This window comes from Piliocolobus tephrosceles, chromosome 5 (genome assembly GCF_002776525.5).
Source record: "Piliocolobus tephrosceles isolate RC106 chromosome 5, ASM277652v3, whole genome shotgun sequence".
Taxonomy (NCBI): domain Eukaryota; kingdom Metazoa; phylum Chordata; class Mammalia; order Primates; family Cercopithecidae; genus Piliocolobus; species Piliocolobus tephrosceles.
Genome location: NC_045438.1, coordinates 93,186,024 through 93,197,616, shown reverse-complemented (window position 1 = coordinate 93,197,616; position 11,593 = coordinate 93,186,024).

Sequence of the window (11,593 nt, the reverse complement as noted above, 5' to 3'; positions counted from 1 at the left end):
TTTCTTTCTTTCTTTCTTTCTTTCTTTCTTTCTTTCTTTCTTTCTTTCTTAATTTATTTATTTATTTATTTGTTTGTTTGTTTATTATACTTGAAGTTCTAGCATACATGTGCACAACATGCAGGTTTATTACATATGTATACGTATGCCATGTTGGTGTGCTGCACCCATTAACTTGTCATTTACTTTAGGTATTTCTCTAATGCTATCCCTCCCCCCTACCCCCATCCCACAAAAGGCCCCAGTGCGTGATATTCCCCATCCTGTGTCCAAGCGTTCTCATTGTTCAGTTCTCACCCATGAGTGAGAACATGTGGCGTTTGGTTTTCTGTCCTTGCGATGGTTTGTTCAGAATGATGGTTTCCAGCTGCATCCATGTCCCTGAAAAGGACATGAACTCATCCTTTTTTATGGCTACATAGTATTCTGTGGTGTATATGTGCCATATTTTCTTAATCCAGTCTGTCACAGATGGACATTTGGGTTGGTTCCAAGTCTTTAGTATTGTGAATAGTGCCACCATAAACACACATGTGCATGTGTCTTTATAGCAGCATGATTTATAATCCTTTGGGTATATACCCATTAATGGGATGGCTGGGTCAAATGGTATTTCTAGTTCTAGATCCTTGAGGAATTGCCACACTGTCTTCCACAATGGTTGAACTAGTTTACACTCCCATCAACAGTGTAAAAGTGTTCCTATTTTTCCACATCCTCTCCAGCACCTGTTGTTTCCTGACTTTTTAATGATTGCCATTCTAACTGGTATGAGATGGTATTTCATTGTAGAGGAACCACATTTTTCTAAATGTTATGCCTTGGAACAACTTACAATTTTTTGTAGGTTACTCATACTTGATCTTTACAAAAAGTATTATCATGATAATAAATAATCTGAGTAGGAATATGATATTTTGAATGTTTGGTGGAGATAGTAAAATATTTCACTTTTAAAAAACCATTAAAGCTATGAATTCCTACTACTAAGTATGCATATACAACATGATCTGGACTTTCACTCCACAGTCATACAATCCTGAACCATAGGTAATTTGACATAATTACTTGATTTACATATGGAGGTCTACAGTACTAACAATATCAGAAATATATTTCATGCTACATTTTACATTTCTACGTTGGGTAAGTTGACCTAGTTTAAATTATAAAAACAAAGTCTAAATTGGTTCTTAATCCACTAGAGCCAAATTTTTTACCAGTTGCTTCTCGGTTGCATGTTTTTCTCTTTGGATTTTGAAATGTTAAGACCTTTGCTCTTTTTCTTGGAGAGAAAGAAAATGTTTCTAATTTAAAATGTCAGAAGCCACTCTTCATGCCTTCAAGGCCTGGGATCAAAAACACCAGGATGCGAAGATTAAGAATTAAACAAAAGTAGAAGCCAAATGAGATGTTAAGCAGAATTCTGAACAGGCACTCCTGCTCTTTGAGCAATCCCCCTGGAGCTAATTCAATCCCAAGTATAGTAACTGCTCTGCCCTCTCCTTGATTCTCTCTCTTACCATGTTTTTGCTCACCAACCTTGGCTACCTGGACTACTCTTGCTTCCTCTTTTTTCCCCCACAATAACTGTCTATTATCACTCAAATTGCCTTTGATCCCTAGCTCTGGCTTCTGGATTTGCTCTGCACTTAAGTTCGTTTGGGTTCACCTTGACTCCTTTTAGTTTCTGACTCCCATTCCAGGGCACATTCTTGCTAGGTGCCTGCATGTTTAGCTGCTTCCTCTGGTTGCTTCCTGGCCCCTCCCTAACAACTCCCAGCCAGTCCCAGAGCATGGACCAGAACATTAAAAAGAGGTAAACTTAATAATCAATAATTTTGGAGACAGATGATGTGCTTAATATAGAAAATAATCTTAGTTTTTAAAAAGTGTTTTCTAACAAAAGCAAGGCCCACAATGACTAAATTCTGTATGGTATGACTATGAACACTTGATAAGTGAATGAAAAAAACACTGTTGTATTTCAGCAGGATTCTCTTGTCTCTTTGCTTATATTTTGAACAAAAGAAAGATTTAGAATACAACATTTTTTGTCCTGTAATTCAACCCAAATGACAGAATGTGATAATCAAGTGAATAAGCATTATAGAAATACCCAAAATTAATGGCTGAAGTAATGTCTTAATATGTCGGCTTTATTCATAGCCCAAGCCTTATCATTTATTTCAAAGTCAAATTTAAAGAACTCTGACTAATAATTATAAACATCCTCAGAATATTCTAAAAAGACCTTTCCTTAACATTTGGTTAGCTTTATCATTATTATTAGTTGGTTAGCTCTTTCCCAGCATTAATATTATATATTGAAGGTACATGTTCATTTATAACATCTCAGGCAAGCAAAGCAAAATTCACTTCGATATTACTGATGCTATAAGCATTTTCACCTATCACAGGAGACATGCCAGAGCACTCTGGCCTTTACTGTAAGACATTGTATCATTAACATTGAGACATACTTTAAATCCTTGAAATGGATAACTTGTTTAGTATGTATTTTGTGCCATGTTATTTTTATTTAATGTTGCATAAATAATACATTAGAATATATTAGTTATTCCTTGCCTCATGCAACTTCTGCTACCAATGATTTTTAAAATGTAAATAATTGTATATAGTTTTCTCTTAAAAAAACAGAACTCTAACTTCAATAACACCTAAAAATTATAACATACACCCTCCACTGTTAGTTTTCAGAACTTTCATTATTCATTGATTTATTTAACTATTTATTCACTCGACATTTACTGAAAGACTTTTTATGTGCCAGGCACTACTATGCAAGGTGCTGAGTACAAGGATAAACAAGATATGATTATTCTTTCAATGAACTCATAGTTTAGATGGAAAGTTAAACAGTCATGCAAATAATTAGAATGCAATATGAGATAGCTTAAATATAGTTATTTATAAATTGCACTTTTCAGAGCCTTCTTTCTGTCTACAGGACTTATAGAAAGCTACAGAAAGAAAATAAAATCTGGGCTGCATTTGAAGAATGAACATAGATTGCAGAGGCAAGATATTTAGAAAGCACATTCAAGGAAGGAGCATCTATATTTGAGAAAGCTGGAATCTTATGAGGAAAGACATTGAGGCATACGAATGCACAGGACATGAGGTTAACATTGAACAGTCAGTGTGGCTAGAATGTGGGGAATATATCAGAGATTGCATGTAGATGGAATGATGGGGCAGGAGAGGGAAATAGCATATTCATTTTTCAAGGGTCTGGAAGTAAACTTGGTCTGAGAAGTATAGAAATTATATTGCAGTGATTTGATAAATTCTTGTTAAAAGAAAGGGCAATAAGGCAAGTGGGAGTGAGCACTATATAGGTAAGGAGATTTTCAAGATGACTTAAACTTGGCATTATTTGTGATAGAGACAAAAGATTTAGTAAAATGAGAGAGAGAGAGAGAGAGATGAATGACACAAAAGGTAAAAGAAACAAGTCTACATAGTCTTCAAATCCGTTTCATATTCCTCCTTCCCATACAAAAGGAAAACTTTATTTCTGGCCCCTTTGCTGTTAGGCAAGGTGATATGAGTAGTTCAGGTCAATAAATTGTGAGCAAAAGTTTAATGTGTTTCTTCCGGGCTGAAGCAGTGAAAAGTCCCTGTGTGATTTTTCAGTGTCTCCCTTTCCCTGTCATAGGAATCAAGGAAGGGGTGTCATGTTGATGTGGAGAACCACAAGATCATAGCTGCCTGAATTCATGAGTCATGAAATCAAAGGCAGTTGCTCTGGAGAGGTAGCAAAAGCCACAATGAATTTGGCTTTATAAAATAAAAATAAATAAATAATTTATTGAAACTTTAAAGGTAGTTTTCTTTTGTTACTGCAATATAGCGTCACTGACCCTGGTCAAAACAAAAATTTTAAAGTCAATACTTAATGGTCATACAAGTCAAAGGAGGCAAAAGAAGATGGATTCAAGGTCATAGGTTAAGAAGCCTAGAGAGAAATAGGACCACTTCTTCTTCTGAAACACAGAGGAAAGGCTAGGGAAGGACAAAAATATAGGACATTTTGGAGGCAAAAATGGGGAAGTTCAAGGAGTCTATTCATAATGGCCAATATAGTCTTGTGATATTAGAAATTAAGTCTTCTGTTGAAAAGTTGAATGACAAGATTGAAGAAAGTAAAATTACAGAGCAGTTGCTAAGGGAATAGTTATAAGGAATGGAAAGAGTCAGTTAGACAGAAGGAAAAGAACTGCAGAGCAATGGTACCCACCCAGCGAGTCTGTGGCATTTAGAGTGGAGACAATCAACGTGATTTTGTCATTTTCTACTGCAGTGTTTGCTAACTTGAGAGAAGGAGTAGAAAAAATAAATACCTGTGCTCATAGTAGGGCTTAGAAAACAAGTTGCAGGATGAAGAGGCAATCTCTATAAAATTGAACAAGTTCGGGAATGTGTAGTTGAAGTGATTAACAACCCAAACATGTGTAGTGATCAATTTAAATAGGATGAAAGTCAAAAGGAGGCCAGTAGAGCAAAAGATTCTACAAGAAACTGGTGTTTTAATGGAATTAAAGGGCAAATTTAGCAGGACTAAAATTGTAAAAATGTTAAAAGGATTAACATTTTTAAGAAAAAGGTTATTCTTATATAATGCAATGGTTGAGCAGGTTGTCCGGGTTTTAATAGCAGTTCTGCCTCTTACTAGCTGTGTGGCATTAGGGAAGTAAGCAACATTTTTTTTTCTTCTGTGCATCACACTCCCCATGGGAAATTTTAAACTACATCAAAGGGTTTTTGTAATGACTGAATGAGTCAAACACATAAGGCTCTTAGAATAGTGCCTGGCACAAAGTGCTCTCGTGTAAGTTGTTCTAATGGTAGGATTTACACAGTCATGGAGATGAATGTTGAGGTTTAACTGAGATGAAGATGGAAGATGAAGATGGAAAGAAGTTAAGAAATTATAAGATGAGGATTTAGTGGATCTTCAGTATGGGCCCTGCATATTCTCAAGATTCTAAGGAGAATCAAAAAGGAGAAGATTGTGAGCCAGTGTGGCCTCAGTTGATACAGTGATATCATAAAGTAATGACCATGAAGATGGAAAAGGAGAGTGGCATAACTATGGCATGAGCTTCAGATCGATAATCTAGTAATCTAGAAATGTTTTCCACCCTTACAACTTGTCACTGAGAAACAGAGGGCATGAGAAAATGAATAGCGTCTCAAGAGTTTTCAGGAAATTTTTATGAAGAAAAAGTCATGCTTTTGCCTACACAGAGAGGCAGAAAAGAAAGAAAAGGATGCAACTATGCAAAATCCATGGATATATATGAATGAGGAGTCCTGCAGGCACTTTGGACAAGATTAGTTGTAAAAGACCATAATCAGTAAGGGCAAATGAAAGTATAAAAAGGTAAGACATTTCCTGAAAGTGAATGAAAGAGTATGGCACCTTGAGTCATCATCATGGGTAAAAGATGGGAAGTTAATTTGCTTTTGATTTTGTTTACCTCAAATTCACAGAGCCATTTTCTTTTCTACGTCGACCATTTATAATTTTTTAGAATGCATGTATTCTTAGTTTTAATCAGAGCTGCTGACTGTGGGGCTCTTATGTAAACAAAAAATAAATACACTTACCGCATTTAAGATTATTGAGGAATAATTAATTCCAAGGTTATTTAAACTATTTCAAATTTTACAAAATGATATTGAGCTTGCTGATACATCTTATGAAGCTGGCATAATGTTAATACTAATGCCAGACAATAATAATAATGGAAAAATAAAGTAATAATCCAATTTCACTTATGAATATAGATGCAAAAATCTTAATTAAAAATTAGCAAATAAAATCCAGCAGTGTATCAGCAATGACCTAGTGTAGTTTATTGCAAAGACCGTGTCATATCAGGAGCTCTTTCAACAACATAATTTATTATTCAAGTATATTCATGGATTAAAACCATATTAATAGATACTGAAAAGGCATTTGGTTAAATTCAGCAGCCATTCCTACAAAACTCTAATAAAAAATATGAATAAATGAGAACCACCTAAATATGATAAATACACTTATACAGAACCAAGAGCAAATATTACTCCAGGCATTAACCTAAGAGAGTCCATTTAAAAACTATTATATGGGAATTTGGTAACATGCCTGTATATGTAATACCTACTCAAAAAGCAATGGTGTAGCTCTATACTAGAAATAATCTCTGGAATTAGACATGTAAAAAAAAATCCACTTACAATAGTACAAAAGCATTAAAATATTTTGAAATATATTTAATAAGAAAGGTAGAGGACCTGTAGGATGAGAATCATAAAGTCTTATTGAAGGGCTACATCATGAGCTGAACAAATGGAAAAACACCCAGTTCTTGTGCAGGAGGACTTAATACCACAAATATGTCAATTCTGCCCAAATTGTTTTATATATTTAATGAAATTCCAATTAAAACTTTCTGCTCTCAGAAAATTGGATTATTCTACATTTTATATGGAAGAATGAATGTTCAAGAGAAGCTAAGAAATGTAAGAACATGAAAAATAATGATGAGAATCCTTGCCAGATATTAAAATATGTTATAAAGTCTGCATAATCAAAATGGTTGGATATTAGCATACGAATAGACTAATTGATTAGTAGACCAGAAAAGAATCACAGAATACAAGGGAACTTAATATAGGACAAAGGTAGTATTTCACTTCAAAGGGAAGAGAATGGTTTATTTAGTAAATTAGCATATTTCATTTGCATATTAGTGGCACAATTATTATTTGAAAAAATTAAAGTTGAATCACTATCTCACATGATATATAGAAATACTACATTTGTCTTAAAAGTCAATAAAATAATAAAATTTCAAAAATATACAATTTAGATAATACGTATAACCTACACAGTAGGGATACTTTTTAAGGCAAGTTAGTAACCCAGAAATTATTAAGAAAATACATGAACCACCCTGTACAAATGCTAAGTGGTTTTTTTTTTTTTTAATAATAAAAATTATCTGTGCTTGTTAGAATGCATTCAGCTGCAAGTACCAAGAAATCCAACTTACATAGGTTTAATAAACCATGAGGGAATGTATGGGCTCACACTGTTAGATGTTCAGAGGCATGGTGGCCTTTAAAAGTAGCTTAACCCAGTGTCTTTATCCAGTGCATTTCTCTGTGATTCTCTCATCTTTGTCCAATTTTTTGAATTGTCTTCCTCCTGAAGCCTGTATCAAGAAGGCTACAGTAGTTTTTCTGGAAGTGACATGTATACTTGACAATGGCTGAGAGAAAAAGAGTCCATTTCCTCCAATGGCCCGCTCTTCAAAGTGAGGAAAGAAGCTTTCAGCAGATTTCTTCTCACATCTCATTGGCTCCAACTGGCTGCATTTCTGAATCCCCGTGGGTAGTGAAATGAATTGATTGGCTTAGGTCTAGATGTAAGTATAAACAAATTGTAAAAATATTTAGTTGTCTTCATGTGGGAGATTTTGTGTAATTTTTACTTTCTTCCTTATATCAAATTGAATTTTTAAAAATAAAATACATTATCACTATAATCAGAAAAATTATGAAGCTATTTTATTGTGGAAAAAATTTATTTAATAATAATAGTGAGCCAGGGAGAGTATGAACTTATATATCGCCATATTGTTTCATTTTCATCTATGTCCTGGCAGGAAGTCTTCTTTTTAGAAACGTAATTGCCTTTTTAAAAAGGTGATTTTTAATATTACTTTTATATTATTTATTTGGTCCCCAAAATATTATTTTTGAGTGAAAATTATTCTCCAACAATTTGCAATGAGTTTAATAATGTTTATTAAACATTTTAATAATTAAAAGTAATTATTAAGTGAATAATAAGAAAATAAGTTTAAGAAGTTAGATAAATAAGTTACAAAAAATCATATTTCTTAAAACAGTTATTTTTAAACATGTATTTATAAAACAGTTCAAGTAACATTTACTTCACATCAAACTTCTCTGCTTAGTCAGAACAATGAAATAATTGACAGACAGGCTGGAATAACATTTGTTAATGGTTACGCTTGTTTTATGCCCTTGAAACAGTAAGTTATGCCACTGCCCTCTGAGTGAAGGAAACACAGTGGTGCCTTTCCATGATGTATCCGAGAGGATCTATTAACAAATTCTTCGGGTAGGCTGAGCATCTTAGCAGTGGGAACAGCAGAGGGGAACAGGGTGTCCCCACACTCACTTCCAGAACTTGGTCATCTCAATTTACCAGTGTCTCTTATTTAGATCCTCATAGTCCAGAAAATTCTGCCAGGGCTACTACGCATAGTGAGCTATTTTTAGCACTGGGCCTGCCTGGGGAAACTGGAGAACTTGAACACTCATTGACAAGGAAGTAGAAGAGAGCAAAGGCTTAAGAGAGAAAGATGAGATGCTTTATCTTTTCCTCCTGTGATTTTATTTGGCAGCTCATCATCCAGTTAGGAAGGTCTAAGAGATAATGAAGAGATAAAATGCTGAGTAGAGAGATACACAGTTGGGAAAAGGAAAGATAGCTGGCAGTGGGAAGGAGTGTGAAACATTTTTTACATGGAGAGGAAGAAAAGCTATGGAATTGGGTTACTTAAACATAGAGAGGGAGTTGAGAGCAAAGAGGCTGTTTCTGGAGAAGTTGATCAAGACCTGAAGTGAAAATCTTCAAAAGTTTTGAAAGAGTGGCTAAAAAATAATTGGAAATTACTTATGATAACTTTCCAGTCATGTGATTTTAAGCTAATTATTTAAACTCTCTGAGCCTCAGTTTTCTTATTTATAAAATGTAGGTATTTAATACCTACCTCACAGGGTTACAATGAGGCTTAAATGAGTGAAATGTACAGAAAATACTCAACATGATGCCTAGAACATGGGAAACACTTACAAAAAGTGGCTATTTTTATTACATTGTTTTACATTCCATGCTGTAAATAAAATTGCTCTAGTGTTCATAAAGAGGCAAAATAATAATAATAAATTGTATAGTAAAGAGACATTCTGGTTCTTGCTTTTCATACACATACACTGGCACATAAGGAAATAAATTACAGATGTATTCTTGGTGGCATAATTCATGCACAAGGCAATGCTCAAGAGAGCTATTATACTACATCACTCGGACACTGTCCACCTTTGTTTTGTAGTTATTCAGCAAAGAGAGGAAATCTCCTGAACTATCATGAACATGGGTTAAGTGTAGTATGAGTTTGAGGGCAGACCAAAGTAAATCAATTTATCTCGTTTAGACACTCTGTGCTAACTAAATGTAATAGATCCCAGGGGCAAAATTAGATAGAAGATAGGTAAAAGCATCAGTACTAATACAATCAAAGAACAAGAAAAAGCAATGTAGTGCATAAGGCCTCAAGTTGATATGTAGCAAGGATTATTAATTAAACTTCAAAACAAGAACATGTAAAATTAATATTAGAAAGATAATTGTGTGTTCTAAGCAAAAGCAAAATAACTTACAAGAGGTATTGCTGCACTGTCCACAATTTTAGACTATATGACTTCTAAAATCCTTCTAACTTTCAGTAAAAAAAAGTAACATTATCATTCCTTTGTATCAAAAAACACCATAGATGTTATCTCTTTTAATGTTGCCTTTTCTTCAACTTGATTTTTTTTCTTTTGGTTTCACAGTGAAAAGCAATTGACACTGGAAGTCTTGGAATATGGTATTTCATAATTTGCATAACAAATATCAGCTCTGCTCTTCAAGATGACTAAAGTTATTTTTGGTTTTACAGGATTTTATAAAATTTTATAATTTCTACTTAAACAATTGTCAGCAACTTTCATTTAAACATCTTATTTTTAATTCTTCTAGTTATCTGCAGACACACACATACACACACACACACACATACTCCTTCTCAATGCATTCTAGAAAGGAGCAAATGTACGAGGTTTTTTCTCTCCACTATTTTCTCTTTTTCCTTGTAACAATATCCCCATTGACTATATCCTAAAACTAAAATGAGCAGAAATAAACTGTAATTCTTTTCCCATGTGACTTCTTGAGGGAAGCCTCCAAGCAACTTAAAATTCTCCCACCATTTTTAGATTTTAGGAATTGGGAGATAGATGGATGGAAATAAAAAAAAAAATTTCATAGACAAAAGAAGTCTAAGAATGGCTATTGCAGGTTAAGTCCCCCAGAAAGTAAACTCTGAGATAGAGACTGGTGTGCAAAAAGTTTACTGGAGACTTCCTGGGATTAACACTTATGGGAGAAGGGAAGGAAGCAGGAGATAACCAAGGAGAGGATGGGCTGTGATATAGTTGCTATAAGTTGCTATGTGATATAGTTACTAACTCCTGGGATTAGACCAACCTTTATTCTGGATGTGAGAACCCTAAGGGAAGAAGCTAAAAATTAGGTAAGAAGGCTCTCTACAGCTCAGTTAAATTCTCAGAGAAAGCCAAAAGCTGGTTGCTGTCAGCCGGCAAAATGCCTACTCCTGGGAGAGTAAGACCTTTAGTGGTAGAGCAGTAATCTGGGCAGTGTAGCACAGCATCCACCACAGAACATGGACAACAGATGTCATCCTTTGGTTAAGGGCTGGCTGTTAATGTGAGGTGGACTGAGGGTGGAGATAACATTTGATTGGCTCCCTCCCTCATATTCACATTCTTACACCCTTTACTTTTCTGCCATTTCATCTGCCGTTGTTGCGTTGGCAGAAGGATGAAACGGCCGAGTGCAGAGAACAAAGGGATCAATTCTTTGCTTTTGAGTTTCAAAAATGTAGGCCTCAGCAAGACAAAAATATTTGGAAAAACCAGGAAGTGTAAGATGAGAAGGCTTCTCAACCTCTCCCAGACTAGAGAAAGATTCTTTGGGCTTTAGTGAGGAGAAAGGTGGAGCGAAAGTAAACAGCACTTAGAGGTCTGTGGATTCCTGGGGTAGAACTTGGGGAGCTGAGAGCATAGGAGTGAAGCCGACACACTCCAGGAATTTACAGACTAGTGGGGAAAACACATTCAGCAAATAAATGCGATAAAGTAAATTGACTGATATGATATAACATACAGGAAGGGAGTATAACCTAGCTGAGGAATCTTTACTAACACTACTAAATTACTTATCTATAGAAAATGTTGTAAAGGGCTTAATCAAAATTTAAAAAATCAAACTTCAAAAAGTATATGAATGAATACAACATGTACATTCTTTTCCAATTTTAATGGGATTTTGCAGTAGTAACAATATTTTTCATTTTGAAATTCACTTTTGAATTATAAAAGTAGTACCCGTTATAAAAATTCAAAAAATATAGTCTTAAGTTAAAAATTAAAATCACCTTTCTTTTTCTCTCCTCCGTTACTATTGATCCTTTCTCCCATACTCTTTTCTTGCTAGGGTAATCATAAATTAATAGTTTGATGTGTAATCTACCAAATTTTAAAATGTACTTTACCTTTAAAATTATCTTGAAAACAATAGAAAATTATTTTTTTGTTGTAGTTTTTTAAAGTCCCCTCTCAGTTTAAAATTGGCACAGAAGAGCAACATCAAACCGGTAACTGATTAGAATGCACACATATGCATACATACATACACATA